The 22,824-nt window shown below is 43.0% G+C and overlaps 1 long non-coding RNA gene across 1 annotated transcript; it reads right to left on the bottom strand.

The window, feature by feature from the left end:
- Positions 1–10,770: 10,770 nt before the first annotated feature.
- LOC116070227 lies at positions 10,771–21,290 on the bottom strand. The gene is made up of 3 exons (XR_004110316.1): positions 21,093–21,290; positions 11,494–11,655; positions 10,771–11,260 (listed from the first exon to the last, which is right to left on the bottom strand). It is a non-coding gene; the product is annotated as an uncharacterized LOC116070227 (long non-coding RNA).
- Positions 21,291–22,824: the final 1,534 nt, after the last annotated feature.

Genomic DNA, 22,824 nt, shown 5'->3' with positions numbered 1-22,824 from the left:
GCCCCCTCCCCCACCATCTGGTTATCTCTAGTGGTACCTGCCCTGGCTAAGTTTGATTAGGGACTGTCTTTCCTGTGATCCTGATTATGTCAGAACTCCTCAGAGTCAAGCTGTCCCTGTGATCCTGTGATTCTGGGATCCTGTGATCCTGGGCATGTTAGAGCACCTGGGACTAGAGCTTCCTCTCCTTGTTGTGGGACTTGCTGCAAAATTTGTGCCCAAGTTTGCTCATAGCAGTGGCCCAGACCAGAAGTGACTAATGTCACTGGGCTGGCGGAGTTCCTGTGTGCCTGGGTCCTGCTGGTCCCAGTTACTCACCCCTAATTCTTTACTAGAGAGTAGGTGATGTAAGTATGGGGCTCTAAAAGCCCTCTCACCTGCTGTATTAGTTGCTGTTCACATCAAAGTGACCAAATTACCTGCCAGAAATAAGAGAGGAAAGGTTATTTTGGCTTATGCTTTCAGGGCAGGTAGCATGGGGAACAGCTTAGGAGCCTGGGGATCTACTTGATTTGGGCTGTAGACGCAGCTCTCTCCTAACAATATACGTAGCTGTCTAAGCCACAAGACAAATCAAGCTACGCATTAACCCTACTTCAAATATTAAGATAACTTTCTTTCCTCTTGACAGCCATCCAGTGTGGATAGTTTCTATTCATAAAATATTTCCAGTTTATAACTGGGTACTAGAGCAAGGGGTGATCCATCCTGGGCTGCTTTTGGATGCATGCACCAAAAGATAAAGCGTCATATGCATATGCATAGTTGGACATGCATAGTAATAAAATTAGATACAGTATAGGACAGTAGAGGAAAGGTTATTGTCTTAGTTAGGGTTTTACTGCTGTGAACAGACTCCATGGCCAAGCAACCCTGACTAAGACAGTTATATAACTCAAATATGCATATATAATTAAACACATGATTATATAACATGAGTCTGTCAATCAAAATAGAAAACTACCCAAATGAGACCCCTTAGTAACCAGTCTTACTTTCCTTTAGAGCCCATAAAAGAAGCCCTAGGCAGTAACTTGGGACTCTTGAATGATATGACTCTCATGGCTGTCTGTTACTCTTGATGACACCTCTTTTTGATCTGTGCTACTCTAATCACCTTGACTTAGAGTAGTTTTCTTGCTACTTTTCAATATACGTATTATTTATATATTTTAATCATCTGAATAAAGCATCACAAATGTGTGAAAACCTGACCCACACACTGACCACTGGCCACAGCTTTAGGGGGTTACTGTGCATCATGGCAGGAAAGGCAAGGCGGTTGGGGTGGCTCCTCCCATGGTGTCGGGAGCTTGAGATGAGGTTTGTTTTCATCCCAGTTTACAGCTCCAAATGATCTACTTCTGTAGCCAGGTCTCACCTCCTTAAAGCACTAAGTTCCCAAGATATTGTCCTTTGCTGGGAAACAAGTATCTTGAGCCTTCGATGGGCACTGCAGATTCAAAGCCTAGTAGCCACCATCCAGAGGGACCCTGTATGAGGAAACCTGTCAAAGGAGGCAGTGAAGCTGTGAGGTGAGTCAGGCAGCGGGAGTTCTAAAGTTACACTGAATCTGGGCTGGAGAGACAGATGGCTCAGCAGCTAAGACTGATGACTGAGGACCAGGGTTCAGTTCCCAGCACACACAAGGCAGCTTACAATTGTGTATGACTCCAGCTCCAGAAAAATCTGTCACTCTGGCCTCTGTCTGCACCTGCATGTGCACACACACACAGAGTTAAAAATTTTATAACGGGGGCTGGCGAGATGGCTCAGCGGGTAAGAGCACTGACTGCTCTTCCGAAGGTTCTGAGTTCGGATCCCAGCAACCACATGGTGGCTCACAACCACCCATAACGAGATCTGACGCCCTTTTCTGGTGCGTCTGAAGACAGCTACAGTGAATTATACAGGAGCGAGCCAGCGGGGCTGGAGCAAGCAAGGCGGCAGAGGGTTCAATTCCCACACACATGATAACTCTCGGCCATCTGTACAGCTATAAATAAAATAAATATATTTAAAAAAAAATTTTTATAACGTTGAATTTTGGCTCAAACCGACACTGATGGGAGCTGCGGTTCTGAATTCTCCCATCAAGAGCTTCCTTAAGATTCTTTAGTCTGGTTTTCTGGACTTGCAATCTAATAGCTTAGCCTCCGCACCTCAACGCACAACAGGCTCTGAGGGTATCCACCAGCCCTGTTTAATCATTTCACTGACAGTAGATTATTTTCCTTGCACAGATCTTCAAACGAGGTCATCTGCTCAGTAACAGATCTGCAGACCTCACCCCATTGATCTTCAAAGTAAGTTTTCAATCTGGTATTGCAATTAGCAACATTTTCTGGTGCATCAGGCAGTAATTGTAGGTTTAGAAATATTATCTCATTTTTATCTGTTCTCTCTTAGTTGAAATATTTAGGGAGAAGACCGCAAAATAATTTTGCAAAGATAATCACCTAACTTGCGGGGGGGAATTTTTCAATCCTAATGTATTAAGGATTTCTGTAAAGCTAGATAAGATATATTTAGCTTTAATGACCCCCATCGTACAGTATATCATATTGGCTTACAGTCAATAGTGTGCTCTTTTCTGATTGCTCTTTCTAAATTTAAATTCTATATTAAATTTTCCACCACGGGTTTCTGGAAATGAACTTAACTATTCAAACAGAATCAAAGTAGCTAGTGACTTGCAATTTTATGCAGGGAAGTCTTTCTCATTGTCCCAGGCTTCAGAAGTTGTTGTTTTTGCTTTTCTGATTATAATGGGGACTGTTCTTGCTTTCTCAGATAAGGCCCTATTCACACCCGTGATATAGCCTGTTAATTTCAAGGGACTTCGTAAGCTGGCTGCAGTCCACATCTCCAGAATTGGGAAACATCTGTGCCTTTTGAGATAGAAATGTTCTCATTGCCCCCCACCCGTCTTTGTGTGTGTGTGTGTTCTTTTTCTTTAATCTCCTGACAACACGGAATGTATTATTTCTGGTACCACACGCCTTTGACAGCAGGCTGGGTGCTTTTAACGAGCAGCATCTCTGACTGCTCAGCTCTGACAATGCATTTTTATTTTTAGGGTGTCTGGGAGCCCCTCATGGGATATGCACTCAGTCTGAGTCTTCCATGGTCTCCTGCTTAGGCATGAGAGATACTGTACCATAGTGGGGAGCTTACACTCCCTGTTTTTCTCAATAAGTGGGCAGACATAATCTCAACTAAAACTGGCAAGGGGATAACGTGTGTTTGGAAACATGTTTCTTGTATGTACCACCATGTCTCCACATGTCTACAGAAATATAAATGGAGGTTAACCTCTGGCATATGTCTGAGCGCAGAGGAATTGCTAAACAGAACCCATTGCTAAGGGTAAATGATACAGGCCAAGCCATTAGGCCTGGACCCAGGCTTTTAGTGATACCTCCAAGGGGTTGCTGGTGTCTTTTTCATTTTAATTCCTGTGCAGACGAGAGGAAGGGCTTCAGGAGGTGGGAGGGAGGACTGCTCTGGCTCCCCCCACAGTGATTTCCATCTGATTTCCCAACACTTAAGAGATTCCCTAAGAGCCTAATCAAGAGTAGGAGAGAGGAAGGCACCTTATAGAGACTGCATACCTTAGAGACATGAGGAGACTTCAGAAAGACAAAACCGGCAATTTCAAGGGGATACCTGCTTATCCAGGGAACCAGCCTGAAGAAGGGGAAAGGGAACAGGAGGCAGTCAGCAAGAAGGAAGGAGAAAGGGATGTGGCAGCAGCCCATCCTTTTGAAACAGTGAACATGGGCCATAGGGGTCAGTCAGGACGTGCTTACCAAACGAGAGCTGGTCTCAGTCTTCTGTAGGCTTTACATCAAAAAAGAGTAACTCCTTCTTACGCTATAACATCCTACATACAAATATGAACATAAAATCAATCATGACCTAAAGATAACTGAAAGACCAGAGAGAAGGCTCAGTGGTTAAGAATACTTGCTGCTCAGTCTTGAGGAATAGAGTTCACATCCCAGAACCCACATTGCATAGCACAAAATCTCTTGTAACTCTGCCCCAAGGAACCACTGCCCTCTCCTGGCCACTGTGAGCACCCACCCACAAATATGCACATAATAGTTGCATAGACTCACAGTCACCCATAACTATAATTAAGTAAAACTTTTTTTTTTAAAAAAACAACTCAATTTAAGAAAAATATCTTCCAAGATTGATGATTTCATTTTCTTTTTCTTTTTTCTATTCAGTTTAGGAATTCTCACTAACTTGCCAAGGTTGTCTTTGAACTTGCTGCAGTGGCAGGCAATGATCTTGCAATCCTCATTTGCCAGCCCCCTGTCTAGTTGGGATCACAAACCTGTGAACCACCAGGAGCCCTGCCCGGCTGATAACTTTTCAAGAGGGCTAACACACTTCATAGGGTAACATATATAGTTCCAGGGGATTTACACAATTTAACTTTCTACTCAGACAATCATGTGTATCAGAATATACTTGTCTTAGTTAGGGTTTTACTGCTGTGAACAGGCACCATGACCAAGGCAACTCTTATAAGGACAACATTTAATTGGGGCTGGCTTACATGTTCAGAGGTTCAGTCCAGTATCATCAAGGCAGGGGAGCATGGCAGCATCCAGGTAGGCATGGTGCTGGAGGAGCGGAGAGTTTTACATCTTCATCTGAAGGCTGCTAAGAGAAGACTGGCTTCCAGGCAGCTAGGATGAAGGTCTTAAAGCCCACGCCTACAGTGACACATGTACTCCAACAAGGCCACACCTACTCCAACAGGGCCACACCTCCTTATAGTGCCATTCCCTGTGCTAAGTGTATTCAAACCACCACAATACTGTATCTCTGGATCCCAGAAGATTAGGATTCAACCTTTAGCCACTGATGTGAAAATGGAAGCGTGGATAGGAAACAAGGGGGGACTTTTATAAAGAAAAGGAAGAAGCTGAATGGAGTTCTCATCTGAATCAAAGGTAGACTAAAGTATACCGGCAGGCAGGCCACAGAGATATTTGCATTTGAAATCTAGGTTGTTGTCTAACAAAAAAAAATCTCAAAAAATTTGAAATGAAGAGAACTATCAGGCTACATGAGCCCCCCCCCCCCCATCTTGAAAAACTAAAGCAAAACCATCAACAAAACAAACAGAAATCCAAAACAAAGTAAGTATAATATTTACTAAGTTTATTTAGTAACCCCGGGCAGAGTTAGCTGGTTTGGGGCAGAGTTAGCTGGTTTGCATATACTACTTTTCCCAGCCTCTGTAACAGTCCCATGAGCAAAGATGACTGCAATCATTTCGTGAGTAATAAAGCTGATTGGCAAGGTGGTACTTGCCCACAAGCCCAGCTCATGTGGATCATCACCTTACAAAGACCTCACACAGCAAAGGTCACAGTGGACACAGTACGACATGAAGTCCCCACTGTTCTCACTGAAGAAGCTACACAGGCAGAAACCATTCGGTCAGAAAAATGTGAAACCACATATTGTCCACTGCTGGCTGCCACCATATATATGATAATGCCTTTCATGGACCACAGAACTTCCATAGTCTTGTATTTCATTTTCTGTGATAAACTGTCCCATTACAATGCTTGCAAGGAGACCTCGCTTAGCTTTTGGAATTTTTATATGTGTGTGTGTGCATGCGTGGATGCATGTAGTCACATACATGTTCCACAGCATGCCCGTGCAGGTCAGAGAACAACTCTCCGGAGTCAGGTCTCTTCAGCCACCTCGTAGGATGTGGGGATTAAACGCAGATCTTCAGACTTAAGCAGAAATGCCTCTACCCTCTGAGCCACCTCCCTCAATCAGGTTTTGGAAACTTTTTCTTTAATGATTCCAAATGGGCTGGAGAGATGGCTCAGCAGTTAAGCCCTGGATGCTCTTCCAGAGGACCTGGTTTCAATTCCTTGCACTCACATATGGTATAACATACAATCCTTTGTTAACTCCAGTTCCTGGGGGTCTGATGCCCTCTCCTGGCTTCTCCAGTACTAGGTATACATATGGTGCATATGCACGCATTCAGAGAAACACTCATATAAATAAGACAATGATAAATAAATCTTAAAGATAAATAAAACCTTAACAATAAAATCTTTTAAAAAAAATCTGTGGGAATTGACTCTGCACACTCGTCTGAGAAACACTGACCAAGCTAATGGGTTTTAGCAGAACCTTGAATTCTGAAACTTTGGGGGACTACTCCTATTCGGTATCAGTTCCCTGGCACAAACATCTGCCTGCCTGCTCTGAATCTGCTGTTGGGCACCGGATTCCGTTCTGCTTTGTCGGGCAGGCTGACTTCCCACAGAGCAGAGAGAAATCTGTGCCCAGGAGCAATTTTGGAGACAATGGGAAAACTGTATCTCACCTAAGCCTGCAAGGCTCGCTCCATCAATCACCTAGAGAACAGAACAACTGCCTGCTGGGGATGCAGTCCCCAGAAAACCACTGAACACACAGAGATAGGAGCCAACTAACCGGAGCCCCGTGGGGAGGAGGGGAGAGCAGAAGGCCCAGTTACCATCACAACACATTAACACCGGAAAACTCCTAAGAAATAACTGACAAACAAAAAATGTATAATTGATGCAGGAGGAAAGAGTCCACAAGGGATTCTTTGGGAGTATGTGTATGTATGGGGCTGGGACATAGATTTGTAAGAGTGAACTTCCTACCATTTGTTATAAATGCATTAGAAGAAGGAATAGAAGGGATATACCATGATGGTGAGTCATAAAGTAAGAGTGATTATGGTGATGACTCATAAAGTAGATGCTATTGAGGCTGGAGAGAGAGAGAGAGAGAGAGAGAGAGAGAGAGAGAGAGAGAGAGAGAGAGAGAGAGAGAGAGAGAGAGAGAGAGATTAGCTCTGAGGAGCACATACTTCCAGAGAATCTGAGTTCAGTTCCCAAGCAACCACACTGAGCAACACACTGGGTAACTCCAGCTTCAAGGGATCCAATGCCTTCTTATGGCCTTCACAGATAACTCCATATCTGCTCAGGGTAGCAGCCCCAAATATTTGGTTACATGGTGAAGGGTGGGGGAACCATGGTAATGGGATGGGACATGGAAAGGTGACTGTGAGTTCTTTGTCATATCCCACAGACTTCATTGGTATCATAAGACCCTTCAAGGCCAATGAAGCAACCCTGATAATACTGGTATTCTTTTGGTAAATTCTGTCAGGGAATATGAGATTCTCCTTGGGGATGTGGGCGATGCCTTCTGTAGCATGTTCATTTGCATGGAGACAATATAACTGTGATTAATACCTCCCTGGTGGTATTAATTCCACTCCAGCTCCTGTTGCTGTGTCTTAATCTATATGCAATTGAGACCTTGTTTATGCGTCACTGGTATGACTTCATTAATAGAATAATTGAAATGAATACTGTAATTAGGAATGAAGATATACTTGTAAACAGGATGATAAATCCATATTTTAATGGATTTTTGCGCACTTCAACAGAGTCGGGTCTTCATTTACTGAAACAATATTAATAATTGTTAGTCATAAGAAAATAAGCACTGAGTAATGATACTAAATACAGCAGAAAACAAAACTCACCAACTGAGTCTCCAGTCTCAAGGACTCAGGCTTCATTCATGTGTGGAATACTTAATCTTGTATTGTAGCCCTCTGGTAAAGCTATGAGTCATCCTGTCATCTCTATGACACAGTTGAGGACGTGGGACAAAGATACAATAGATGACCCGCCCTGAGGCATGGCAGCTGTAAGCAGAAGGGACTTGAAAGTTAACCCAAGACCTTGAGCCTAGGCTCCTGTTTAGTTAACCCATGTGTGTCTCTCATGACAAATAAGGGGACAATATGAGTATCCACATTTGGTCAGAAATTTTAGTGCTATTTAGGTGAAGACAAAGTCTCAGAAAGGTCTTTTCTTGTCTGCCAGGCTCCCGAATGGTCTGTTCCCCATTACTCTTTGCTTCATTCCCCTCTCTCACTCTTGGCTTTGTACCCTGATTGACCTAGAATTCAGGTATTATCTGCAAAGACAGGCCTACTGTGCGCTCACTATTACACCTCCAGATGAGTCGTGTAGAAGGTGGTGATTCCAAAAGGTAGGAGAACTCTTTATCATGTGTCTTAGGGTTTTACTGCTGTGAACAGACACCATGACCAAAGCAAGTCTTATAAAGGACAACATTTAATTGAGGCTGGCTTACAGGTTCAGAGGTTCAGTCCATTATCATCAAAGCAGGAACATGGCAGCATCCAGGCAGGCATGGTACAGGAGGAGCTGAGAGTTCTACATCTTCATCTGAAGGATGCTAGTGGAAGACTGGCTCCCAGGCACTAGGACAAGGGTACGAAATCCCATACTGACAAGGCCACATCTACTCCAACAAGGCCATACCTCCCAACAGTGCCACTCTCTGGGCTAAGCGTATACAAACCATCGCACTGTGGCATGAAGCTTCCCATTGGTTTCTTTTTATATTGTTTCTTCTTTCAGGAAAAATGAGTTTTGATTCCTATAATATAAGATTTCAAGAAAAGCCCAACTGTCCTTAATGGTAAATTCTCTCTAACAGTGTGGAAACAGAATTAGTGCTGGTGTAATTCTGTCAACAAAACCTCAGAGCTGGTACAGGTTCCTCCGTGTTTCCACCATGCCCACTGCACTGCCATTCTGGGCCAGCGCCTCCTCCAGGAGCCACCCTAGGTTTGGTGCCATGTTTCAGAAGTAAGACCAGCTCAGTCTTTCCTTTCTTCTGGATCTAATTCAGCTTTGGGAAGCACCGCTTAGGTGTGTTGGAGATGCCAGCACTTGGTTTTCCTTCACGAATAGACTGAGGTTAGTTATGGGGGTGCAGGCTCAAGCATGGCAAACATCTGTCACCAGATTTTACCCTTTATCCTCTCCCCCTTGCTAAGAACCATTAGATTATACACCCAAAGCTAGCCCCCAAGGTCCAGTCCATTATTTGACCACTGACTCATTCCTGAGACAAAACACCAAGGTCCAATTACCGAAATTGTTATTTGGCTAACATGTCCAATCAGGATTTAGCACAGACTTATAACATGACTTTCTCAGTCTGCTAGCTTTCCAATAATGCCTCAGAGACTTTTTATTACTTATGAACGCTTAAGGCCTTTGCTTACTCTTGGTCCCAACTAGCTCTTATAGCTTAATTAACCCATTTATATTCATCTATGTTCTGCCACGTGGCTCGTTACCTCTCCTCAGTTTCATAAATCCATTCCGACTTCCTCCATGTCTTGCTGGCAAATCCCTCCCTTCCCTGTCTGCCTGCCCCTCAGACTTTTCCACAGAGTTCCTAACTCTGCCTGAAAGTCCCACCTACCCTTTCCTGTTTTGCTATAGGCTGTTCAGCTCTTTAATTAAACCAATCAGAAGGAGATGGAGAAGATAGTTACAAAACACTGAGACAGCTGATGCTTCACACTGACAACCTTTGCACAGTGCACAAGAGATTATCCCAGCATACACTCCCTCTCTTTCCTCTTTAAAAACCCACCAGTGCAGAACAAAAAAACAACAACAACAAAGCTTGCTGCTTGTTGCTTACTTAAGAATTTGGCCGGGTGATGGTGGCCCACGCCTTTAGTCCCAGCACTTGGGAGGCAGAGGCAGGCGGATTTCTGAGTTCGAGGCCAGCCTGGTCTACAGAGTGAGTTCCAGGACAGCCAGGGTTACACAGAGAAACCCTGTCTTGAAAAACTAAAAAAAAAAAAAAAAAAAAAATTGGCATCTTGGTGCATCCTGCACTCACTCTGGGGCCATCCCTTCCTTTACATGGAGTTCCATGATAAGTTACATAGGCGACACTATCATGTTAACATGCCTTGCCACTGAGATGTCTAAATGGACTTCATGATTAAGATTTATTCTGTCAGATCTTTCCATTATACAACTGGGATTTTTTTCTCCTCTCTGTCCTTCATCCTTTGGAAGTGAATCAACATTAAATCTGTCTGACACTCAAGAGAAAGAAAGTTAAGCTCTATTTTCTAGAGAAGTAAATATATACACATACTATTGGCAGTTGGTTTTCATGAAGCTTTGCCTCTTAAATGTTTGCGATATACATGATTCCATCAGTACTTATATCCTTTAAGATGCAAATCAGGGAGCTGGAGAGATGTCTCAGTCAGTCAAGTTCTTGCCTTACAAATATGAAGAACTGAGTCTGGTCATCAGAACCTATGTAAAGATCTTGGTATGGAGATGTCTGTCTGAAACCCTGCACTGGTATGGGGTTACGTAGAGACAGGTGGGCCAAGTCAGTGAGCTTCAGGTTCAGTGAAAGATTCTGTCTTTAAAAATTAGGGATCCATATATGAATATATGAATTCTAGAAATACATTTCTCTCTTCCCTCCTCTCCACTTTCTCTTGGTGCTGGGAATTAAACAAAGGGCCTTATGTATGCTAAAGAGACACTAGGTGGAGCCTTTCCCCCAGTAGAGCTAGGGAATATATCACCTGACACACAAATGTTTATCAATACCTATCTGTGTGTTTCTTGTGTAACCATGACTTATATAAACATGTCTGTCTAATCTAGAGCCACTCCATCATTCTGGTTTCCTTGCCTGATTGCTGCTTGTTTCTCTGGCTTCAAAAACCATAGGTGCCAATTTCTATCACTTATCTTCAGTTTACCTGCTCTTTGTTTATGTGCATTCTATAGAGGGCACATAGTTCCAGAACTGATACCTTCTACCCACAGGGAAACCAACCATACGAACTCACTACCAAGGTTACTTTAAACATTTCTATTCTATTTTCCTTTATGTATTTTACATGAGTATGTATACAAGCATACAGGTGCTGATGAAGTCCAGGCCATTGGATGCCCTAGAACACAAGTTACAGGCCATGGTGAACCATCTGATACAGCTTCTGGAAAACATACTGGCCCTCTACAGGAGCAGCAGGTGCTCTTCCCCACTGAGCCATTTCTCCAGTCCCCAGGATTATTTTTAATACAAACCTTAAACTATTGAAAGTGAATAATATCAGTGTAGTTATTTAAAACATTATCCCAAAGTATTATATAATACCGAAGAGTGTAATGGAGAATCTGCAAAGACCTTCTCTCACTTCCTCAGCTTGACCTGTAAAGTCAAGCAGTTCCGAGCAGACTCCTCAGTTAGCTGGAGATGGGCTTAGCTGTTCTTTCACTCTGGGAAACAATGGCCAGTTCCTCCACAGGAACTGTGAAGGCGATTCAGACTTGAGCATAAATTTCTGAGGACAAGAAATTGCTAAGTCAAATCCTACTACCAGAAAGGAGGTGATCAACAGAACAGTCTTTTAAGAAGGGATTGTTGTTGTTGCTGCTGCTGCTATTTTCTTTGAAATATCTGATTTCCATAGACAAGCTCTTATAAATCCTATACACCTATACACATTTTGGTATATAAGTATAGAATACACCCACATACATATAAAACACCTATATGCCTATACATAATAGATACCTATACACACATCCTGCCACTTTCCATATTTGTAGAAAGTACATTTCCATTTTTGAGTTAAGGAAGAAACAGAGGTGTGAATTTTCATACTCTTGCAGGCTCCAAATCCTCTCCACTCACTTCTCCATTATATTCACCAGGACAGCATGAGATCATCAATGTCTGCAATAGGTAAATAAACGTATTGGGGGAGTCAATGAGAGAAACATTCTTTATCTTGGGCATAGACTCACGAAATGTCACATGATAGAGTTCAAGTCACCATGTTTTACTAATGAACACTGTGCTAAGAGCACATCTCACTGGCACTTGTTGAACTCATTCATCCTTTCTAACATCTCCTTTCGGTCTTCAGAGTGATTAACGCCTTCTTATTGACCTTCCTCATATAGCAAGCACTCTATTGAGTTATACCCTTAGATCTTCAAAAAGACTTTAAGTTGAAATCTGGCTTGGGTCTTCTGAAAATAAAAGGACTCTAAGTTTCTTGTCTTCCTTTAAACTGAAATTTAAGAGAAATTTAGTGGGATTCAAATTTTCTTTAATATCACCATATTATTACTGTTGAATGTATTATTACTGTTGAAAATAGTTCCAGTAGACAGAAGTCCAGGGTTTACTTACTGTCCTTTGCAGAGATAAGTTTCTGTGGTTAATGCCTAGTTTTTAATGCACTGAACAGCCTACTAGGGTATTTGTCCATGAACAATTAAAGCAAATTCTATCACAACATCTATGTTCTTCACATTTTTTAAATTTTGTTTTGTTTTTAATTAGATACTTCCTTTATTTACATTTGAAATGTTCTCCCCTTTCCTGGTTTCCCCTCTGAAAAATAAACCTTATTCTCTCCCCCCTCCTCCTGCTCACCAACCTCTTCCACTTCCTGGCCCTGGCATTACTCTACACTGGACCTTTCCTCCCACTGATGACTGACAAGGCCATCCTCTGCTACATATGCAGCTGGAGCCATGAGTCCCACCATGTGTACTCTCTGGTTGGTGGTTTAGTCCCTGGGAGCTTTGTGGGTACTGGTTAGCTCATATTGTTGTTCCTCCTATGGGGCAGCAAACCCCTTCAGCTCCCTGGGTCCTTTCTATAGCTCCTTCACTGGGGACCCTGTGCTTAGTCCAATGGATGGCTGTGAGCCTCCACTTCTGTATTAGTCAGACACTGGCCAAGCCTCTCAGGAGACAACTATATCAGGTTCCTGTCAGCCAGCACTTGCTGGCATCCACAATAGTGTCTGGGTTTGGAGATTGTATGTGGGAAGGATCCACTGCAACTCTTTCCATGGGTATTTTGTTCCCCCTTCTAAGAAGGAACAAGGTATCCATACTTTGGTCTTCCTTCTTTTTGAGTTTCTTGTGGTTTGTGGATTGTATCTTGGGTATTCAGAGCTTCTGAGATAATATCCATTTATCAGTGAGTGCATACCATGTGTGTTCTTTTGTGATTGGGTTACCTCACTCAGGATGATATCCTCCAGATCCATCCATTTCCCTGAGAATTTTACAAATTCATTGTTTTTAATAGCCGCATAGTACTCTATTGTATAAATGTACCACATTTTCTGTATCCATTCCTCTGTTGAGGGACATCTGGGTTCTTTTCAGCTTCTGGCTATTATAAATAAGACTGCTATGAACATAGCAGAGTATGTGTTCTTATTACATATTGGAGCATCTTCTGGGTATATGCCCAGGAGTGGTATAGATGGATCCTCTGGTAGTACTATGTCCAATTTCCTGAGGAACTGCTAAACTGATTTCCAGGGTGGTGGTGATTCCAGCTTGCAATGATCCCACCAGCTATGAAGAAGTGTTTCTCTTCCTCCACAACCTTGTCGGCATCTGCTGTCATCTGAGTTTTTGGTCCTAGCCATTTTGACTGGTGCATTCTTCACATTTTTTAAATAATAGAGAGTTGTAAGATCAAGACTGAAGTCACAGGATCCCTCTCTGTGCTAGACAGGCCACCTCCCCAGAATTGTCTTCTGTCTCTAAGGTTTCAGACTGAAAGAGAGGTGAGGTCATAGACAATGGGTACAGGGAGCATGCAGCCTCTTTGCTGCCCATGAAACACTGTTAGCTCACACAGAATCTCTATTATTTGAAGCAACCCCATCTTGTTTTAGGTTTACATGGGTGGTCTTACTCAATGAAAAGCTGAAATTGAGTATGTAAATATGTTGTAGCAGGTTGAGAGTATAAATGCCCAGCAGAGCCATTATATCTGACACTTTACCTATGTTACTATGGCCCCTATCCCCAGAACAAAACAGAAAGGAAGGAAGAAGAAAAGAGAAAAAGAAAAATACTTAGAATATTCTTCAACATTCTATCCATTTCTATATGCTGACTCAAAACACTGCTCCCTGGTGTCCTGACACCACTTGTATATCAAATGGCATCTTGTCATGTACACTTGCCCTGCTGTCTGATATCCTGAAACAAACAGATGTGGCCAGAGGGGCAGCATAGCCTAAGTGACTGTCCCCTGGGAGGACCAGACAGTGATCTATGGACAGTGCCTGAGGATCTAGAAATCCTAAGATGGGCAGGGTTGGTTAGTCTGCCTGGTCCAGCATGATTTGAGAAAACAGCTGCCGACATGTGGAGAAGAGGCTCATGTGCCAGCAGGGGCTACGGGAATGCAGTGGTCCTTTGCATGGAGCAGTGATAGCAAGGCTGTGGGTGGATGGGGCTGCTCTACTGCAATAGGGAGATGTAATGGAAGATGAGCCTTCTGATGACCAGTGTACAGAGATTTCATGGACCTTGTGCATCTTCACAGGATCCTTGAATACCTACGGTGGGAGGGAGAGGGGAGCTAAGATCATAAAAGTCCAAAGATGGCTATGGATTGTAGAAACCAACTTGCCCTGTAAACAGAGAGAAGAGATTTGGTTATTTTAGGGGGCTCACTGAGAAGCAAGGAGGGATTAGATATGTTTATCTTGGTGACATTGACTTTCACATCTTACTTTACTGTTCTTATGCTCCTAATCCCTAGCTCTAATATATAGGCAAGATGACTGGGAAGAGGGAGAAATAGGTCAAAAGGCTCATGGATGCATTGCCTTAAGCTCTACCACCTTAAAAGCTTCATCCTTTTTTTTTTTTTAAAGAAAATTGTATGTCCTATAGCGAGACCCCCTTAGCAGAGAGTTGGCATGATTCACTCATGTCTGATGTTCAGGACAAGTCTGAAGATGCTGAGGTTTACAACAGCAAGCATGGCAAACAGTTGACAGAGTCAGGAGCACAAGAGAATGCAGCAGAAATGAGATGCCCATGGAAGAAGATGGAGACCACAGAACATAAACTGAGGTGGGAATATGGTTCACCTTCCTCTGAAAAGGAGTTGGGTAAAATCTGGAATACCTATGTATCTCCTTTAATGTCCTGAGACCTGAGATGGATGGGATGGTCCAGTTCCTGTATCTCTATACTTGCATACCTCTATACCTCTTTAACTGTACTAAGTTGGAGCATCCACTGAAAAGGTCTTACTTCTGTTCCTCTGAGCCCAGCCAAAAGTCACCCAACTTTCCTTTCTTTCCCTGTGGCATATCTATCAGCAAGGAACAACTTGGGACTATTCCATTATTCCAGTTCCTTTTGTACCTTTAGGACACATTAGCCATTGATTGTTGCAACCTCCTTCTCTGTTTGGTTATTCAAGTATATCTTAACTCCATTTATTAAGATCCATTTCTGCCTTCACAGCTACCAACGGCTAGGCAAGTCTTTGTCTCATTATGCTGTGTACTACCGGGCTTCCTCTGCATTTAAAAGATCATTGCAATTCAATTGGCTCAGCCCACACATCTAGGATGAAAGAATTCTTGACTAGCTAATTTACAAGTTGAATTCCATCTTCAGCAATTGACAATAATATTCTCAGTTTTTTGATATAATATGGTCATCTCTGGGGGCTTCATTCTGACCTAGACAGTGTAGAAATCCATTGAGTATCACCTTCAGTGAGGAAGCATGAGCTGCAGTTTTCCTTCCCAAGGACACCGAGAATCAGGTCCTCCAGATACTTGACCCATCTTATCTTTGTGACGGTATTTATGGAATCTCAAGCTCTGTACAAATGGAGTCTCACTGTGAACTACCTGGTCAGCATGAAGGTTGAAGCAGTCTGCTTACTTCCACCTTTGGAGAGGTTAATCAAAGCCAAAGGAAGACAAAGCCATGTGCCTTTCCCAAGAGCTGAGGGATGAAACAAAAGTTTACCCACCAGTGCCTCCTTGAGGAGAAAGCTAAAGACAGCTACTGATGGTTTGGGGTCTGATCCCTTCATCTAAAGTGTGTTCTTCATAAGCAACATGAACCTGTTCCTGAAGATGTCAATCATCTGAAGAACCTCAGATATACCATGAGTTTCTACTCACTTAGCAACCTGGGTGAGACAGACAGACAGACAGACAGACAGGTTTTTGTGTCCTTCAGGGCTCATGATTTTTAATGTGCTCTGAAACTTTTAACTTGAATAATACAATGTTTTTAGCTTTTGAATGTTGTATGCAAACTTGGAGGTAAGCTATTTTAATCCTGAATACTTTTAAAATTAAAATGGTTTCTTTTAGGACAAAGACATTTTTCATAATTTACAAGTTTATTTATTTTCAGCCTCTTTTTTAAAAATCTCAATAGTGTCTTCTATTCATCTCTATCTAATTGTCTCAGGATACAACCAGGAATCGAGCGTAACATTTATTTAGTTATCATGACTTACTGGACTTCCAGACAAAGAAGTGTTTCCTATGTTAGTCTTTTTATTCTACAGTCTTCATATTTCCAGAAAGTTCCATAATCATGTTATACAAAATTCCTTCAATTTCGGTTTGTCTGTTATTTTCCATGATTGAATTTGGAGTGTACAATCTTGCCAAGTAAAAGATAAATAAAATCATTTCCTGCTGTTGATCCATTCCCAGTACACTTATTCCTCACAATTTTCATCTGTTCACCCATTTACTTAGGGATTGTCTGTGGGAATTCTCATTCACTATCTCCATCCTTTGTGTATACTCCCAAAGCAAACACAAGAACCAGCTTAGCAACCGGGAAAGCACACACACACACACACACACACACACACACACACACACACACACGCATAAACACATTCTTACAATGAACTTGGTGGCTCCTTTACCTGCATCTACTATGCAAACATGCACCCCTTTCTGAACAATGAACCTAGCAACCTTGGATCCCCACCTACATTTGTATCTGGCAATGTATACAGCCCTCACTGAATGGTGGTATACATGCTCAGTCCCTAACAGAGATTTAACTTGGACTGTTTCTATTCAAACAATACAGTGTGGGTGGAATGACAGTTCAGCCTGAACTGGTCTGAGGTCTATGTACAATAAGGCAACGCAGTGCCCACCCAGTAAACTTTTAGAGAGATTTTCCTATATACCATCTAATATCTTTTGTATAACTGGGCATGCAGGTGATTAAAACCAAGTGCATTATGGGAAGGAACATTCACAGCAGAAAATGATCATATGGCATAGATTACCAATTAAAACAGAGAGCCACCTACACTGTGTCCCTTAGTAGCCAAACTCCTCCTTCTTTTGAGTTCCATAACAGCCCACACAGTAACTGGGTACTGTAAGCAGTCACTCGTGGGGTCCACTGTCAATCTTGACTCTGTGTCAATCTTGACTCTGTGTCTGTCTCTAATCTCTACTGCTGTGTGTTTCAAATAAAATCATCTTTCTGGCCTTTCAAATCTGTGTGATTTCTTCTTTTCAATTCTTTGGATAAGAAGCCAAGAACCTGGAAACTCCTGACCTAGACCCCAACCACTTGTAACATGTCTATGTACCTAATACATTATTATTTATAGATAGTTCAATAAATAGCTATATTCCTGCCTTAGTGTTCTATTGCTGAGGAGAGACACCATGACCATGTCATCTCTTATGAAACAAAACATTTGATTGGGTCTTGTTGGCAATTTCAGAGGTTTAGTCCATCATCATCATCATCATCATCATCATCATCATCATCATCATCATCATCATCATGGTGGGGAGTATCATGGCATGCAGGCAGACCTGATGCTGGAGAAGTAGCTGTCCTTGAGAAACAGTGGCTTAATGATAAACAGGAGTGAACCCAGTTTATATTTTTACTATAAAATAGCTGGTAAGCCTAAGATGGAGGCAGGCTGGTTTTTCAGGTCCTCTAGTTACTTAGCAGGAATTTTAACTCAGTCAGCTAAAGTGGGTCATGTGCTTTCCTGCCCTGCATTCCTAAAGAGACTTTTGAAATATAATTGAGAGACTTCCCAGGTAGGTTGCGAGAGAGGAAGGATTGAAGGCAGGCGAGACAGAGTGGGCTTGTGAAAGGCAGTGGGCATAGAGTTGATTTAGGGTGACAGTGGCTGGTCTCATCGTCAGGATTGTTGCACCAAAAAAAAAAAAAAAAAGGGAGCCAGCAGGAGCAGCAGGGAGCTTTAGAGCAACAAAGGAAGGGAACAGGACTAATGAAGAAGGAAAGAATTGTATCTGGCTTTGGGGTCAGATCTGGGTGTATTTGGATGAATGTCCCTTTTAGCCAGTTTCTCTGCAGCAACTAAAATGTCTTTTTGCAGATGAATCAGGAACAAACGTAATAAAAGGGGCAGTGGCAAGGTAAGAGACTTTGGGAGATGCTGGGGAGGGCCTTGTGCACTGTGTATTCAGATGCTGAGTTCTCTACCTGAGATCTAGTTACAGTCTGGTCACAGACATTGTCATGAACACTGAAGAATCTCCTATATCAATGTGCCATAAAGTACGCGCCACAATCATCTCTAATTGGTTAATAAAAGGATGAACAGCCAATGACTGGGCAGAGGACATAGAAAGGCTGGACTTCCGATCCCAGCAAGGGGTCTGAGGTGGCAGAGTAGCAGGAAGACTTTGGCAACTGGGCAAGTGAGGGTCACTAGACAGGTAGAGGAAGAAGAGGAAATATCCATGAAGTCTGGCATGAGGAAGAATAGACAAGGGAGTTCTCCAGGAGGACACACATGGAGTAGAGCAAGCCAGAGTGAGACACAGATGGGAAGCACCACAAGTAACTTGGGACACATGGATGGGATGTCGCTAGTGGGATGTCGCTAGCTTAGAGGGACAACGATGTCTGCTTACTCACTGTGCTGAAAGCTTGTTGAGTTAAGTCCACAGGTCTCTATTCTCAATTATTTGGGAGTTTGCCAGGTTAGAAAAAACTGCATTTAAATTTCTATGGGGTGAGCTCATCTGAAACATTCTGTTTGGGTGTAGGGTGAACTTTTGTAAGTAAAGCATTTAAAAGAAGTGAAACATTACAAACAAACAGAAGGATGAGAAGAACCAGGAGGAACGGAGGGATAGAAGGGAGGAGCCAGAGTGGGAGGGAACCAGATGCCCATACACAGGAGGAGGCTCATGGTTGCCTTTTTTTTTCTGGTCCCTGTCTCTAAGCGCCATCTCGAACCAGTTAGTTTGTTGGCCTTGAAGCAGTGTGTTTGTGCAGGAGGGCACAGATGTCATCCTTGGCAGGAGTCAGGTTGAGTTGTTTTTGATTTCAGAGTACAGTAGTAGCTAAGGAGTTTGAGCTGGTCCTGAAGGATGCTAAGCGGATCCAGGCTGGTGAGACCAAGAGGTTAATTGATGCAAAGAAGGCATCGGTCCATTTGTTTCAGTTCTCAGGCTCCAGAACAATGACCAGAGAGGCAAGAAGAGGCATGAGTTAGATGGCCCATCATCCATGACCCCTTTGAGAGGTCACCCAAACTGCTTTCCTGGGTTTAGGGGCTCTGATCTCTCTGGAACTGCTTCAAGCCTGACCAAAGATCAACAAGTAGGGCAGCAGTTAGAGTGCACCAGAGGAGGGTCCATCCATCCTTGATAGAACGTTAGCAGCTGGGGAAACTCCGGATCATAAGCAAAGAAGTAATAACTGTACAACTGTGTGTGTGTGTGTGTGTGTGTGTGTGTGTGTGTGTTGGGGGGGACATTAGGAAAATTTACATTCAGATTAACACAAGTCAGTATAGCATAAAGTTAGATGCAATTGTACATCTGGCTGAACTGTGCAGCTGAGTTTTGATGAAGAATATGAAGGATATGGTAACTAGCCTTAGTCATTTGTTTACATCAGACACCTGCATCTGGAACAAGCACCTGGAGGCTTTTGTAAACGAAATCAGTTAAAGTCAGCATCCAAGGAATGAGTCTGAACACAAAGTGTCTAAGCAATATTCCTCGTTTCCAAATATGATGAACTTCACATATTTGTTTCAGATATTAACAATACCTGCTATTACTTAATGAACAAAACAGTCTCTTCAGAGAAACAAAAATTTTGGGTTAGAAACAATTTGGTATGGTAAAATTCCAAATATTGAGACTATTACCTTTAAAAAGACCATAAATAGTATTTGAAAACATGACTTAATATGTATTTTTGTTAACATAAAATTCTTATACCTATAACCCAGAATTGTATGGTAAATATATTTTACACTGTCAGGCTTGGTAAAGAGACAATTTAATTTTAAGTTGTATTCTCCAAGAAGAAATGATTTTCGATTTCCAATTCAAAAGGGTATACCCAGAGACAGTGATTGCCTTGCTCCCTCCCCAAAAGGCACATCTCTAGAATATTCTAGAGTGCCTTAAGTTACTACATGAGTCAGAGACTGCCACGTCAAGATTAAATGATTCATTTTTACAAAGTTTACAGTGAACAATCATTATGTTTTTCTAAAGCTCACCCTATTAGCAGGACCTTTAAAAATTTCTACAGTCTCAGCCTATACACCCAACCAACAAATGGAATATGAAAGCAGTCAGCCATGTCAAGTCTGTTACAAACAATTTACATGTAACACGGGCTGCGTTGACAAAGAGGGCTAAAGCCAATTCTTTATTCCTCCTGTGTGGTGATGGACAAATCTTTAGTTCACCTCATGCTGACAGCAGTAAGCCTGTCTCTTAACATCAGTCTATTTAGAAATAGATTATTTAGAGGCATAATTTCTTTTTCCGACATAGTCTTTTTACTATTTGAGGAATTTCACAACGCACCCCAATCACACTCACCTCTCAGTCCCCCCCGGTCTGCTCTCACTACTCTTGTGACTCACCCACATGCCCCAAAAAGGAAGACAGAAAGAAAAAAACACCCAAACCACCCCTTTCCCCAAACCAAGCCCAGTTTGGGTTGTCCACATACAGAGCATGGCCAAACTCCCTGTGGCCAACCCCTTAAAGAAAACCATGTCCTTCCCCACTCCCACCCTGCCAGAACCCATCAGTTATGGAGAGCTACACTTCCATATCACAATTTTAAGAGTTCTTTTTGACAGTTTCCTGTCTAGGCTGTTCTCTTGTTCTCTCTCTCTCTCTCTCTCTCTCTCTCTCTTTCTCTCCCTCTCTCTCTCTCTTTCTCTGTAAGGCAAGATAACCAAATGAAATGAGCTTTAACAAATATTAACGTTCAGAAATTCTGAAAACACATCATCCATAAGCATCTCTCTTAGAAATAAAGCCATTGCCTCTTTTTGACCCAGGTATACTCACTGTTACTGACCTCAGGCTTTATTTTAAAGTACTGGTTAAAACAAACAACTATTTCTCGGACAAAGACCTTATACTTCTTAGAGGCTTCAAGGTAAGAGTGCAGGTCTAACCCGGGAGCTCTTTCTGGGTAGAGACTAGATTATATCCTTAAGGCACCACAGGTTTGTCCAGGTTGGAGTGAACCTCCTTCATCCAGGTCATCTCCATCTCCTACCGAAGGTTCTGAGGGCTTAACAGAATCATCTGTTGTCTCTATGGCTACAGAATCAACTGTGCTCTAATTAGAGGTCATGGGTAGTTAGGGTGTGGACCCTGGAATCAGTGTGTGCTAAGAGGAAGAACTGAGAGCCAGGGTAAAGGGCATGGCCAATTGAGCTAACACACTGGTCCCATAGCCTAAGTGGTAGGGTTAGGTGCAAGGCTCCCCTGATCACAGCATCCCCATATGTCAGAGAAGGAGACACTGAGGGCTGAGCAATCGCTATTTGCCTCTGTTGTTTGATCTGTTGCAGATGGGGATGCAGCCTCTGAGATACTCCATTAGGCACGGGAATCCATCCTCTTGCTATCTGAGACATGAGAAGTAATTCATCATTCTGGTAGACGGGAATGGCCTACATTGCCAGAGCTGGTCAAGCTTATATAGCCAGACTCTAGACCTCTACAGAGGCAATAGCAACAGAATTCAGGCAGGTCTTATTTCTCATGCGCCCTTGTCCTGTAAAACGGCTAGCCTGAAGCTTACTCTGGTGGGATGGTGCAAGAGAACCTGGGGTCCAATGCAAGAGAATTTGTGTTCCATGCAAGGGGCCTGGGACAGTCTGCTTTGCTAAGTATATTGTAAATTTAACCCATTTTACTCAAGTGTAGATTCGAGGGTGGTGGCCTGCATCTGGCCCAGGGCTCAGGCCGATCAGCAAGGCCGGAAGCGGGAAGTTTTGATTGCTTGTTCCCCACACCATCTCCTGGCGTGTGAAGCGGGATCCCACTCCAGGGGAGCACAGTCTGAGCTCCCCTGGGCCTGGCAGAGCTGGCTTGGCGGGCCCAGCTGGGATGTCAGGTCTTCAGACTCTTGGGCATCCCAGATGCTGATGGATGCACAGAAGAGTTGAGAATGGAGTGGGGGCCGACGGGGCTGGCTCTGGCCTAGGGCCAAAGGCAAAGGGGGGGGGAGCTCCTGTGGGAACCAGAGAGTCCTTGGCTTGACTTGGTGGTGACCATGGCTGGGCGCTCAGAGAGAGGCCTCCTGTGGGAGATTAGACACAGCTCTTTAGAGGAAGACCAGCTCTGTTGTTCCCCATAGAGAGTCCTGAAGAGAAGAGACAGTCCATGGTTTTAAGGCACTTATTGTCATGGTGGAGAGTTGTGATGAGTAAAACCCCATTTTCTCAGGGCGGGCCTGAGGTTAAATACCTTTTGCAGGGAGGAGTGTCTGGGAAGGAGAGCTTAATTGACTAAGCCCTTCAGGCCTTTAGGTACCTCATTAAAATGGAGATCTGCCTTGAGACCATGTGATTTGTGATCATGTCCTCTACCTGTGGAGGGGCTTGCGACACTGCCCTTAAATGACTGATGACCACAGACTTATGGAGTGGAGAGCTGTGGCCTGGTGTCAGGAGCCTGTTGTCTAAGAGCGTGGCAAAATGGCTACTGTACCTTGTAGGCTACGGTCACTTGTTGGGTCACTGGGTTTTTAAAATTAATGAATTAATTTATTTATTTATGTGAGTAGACTATAGCTG

This window comes from Mastomys coucha, unplaced genomic scaffold (assembly GCF_008632895.1).
Source record: "Mastomys coucha isolate ucsf_1 unplaced genomic scaffold, UCSF_Mcou_1 pScaffold22, whole genome shotgun sequence".
NCBI classification, from domain to species: Eukaryota; Metazoa; Chordata; class Mammalia; order Rodentia; family Muridae; genus Mastomys; species Mastomys coucha.
This window is presented reverse-complemented; position numbering and strand designations above follow the sequence as displayed.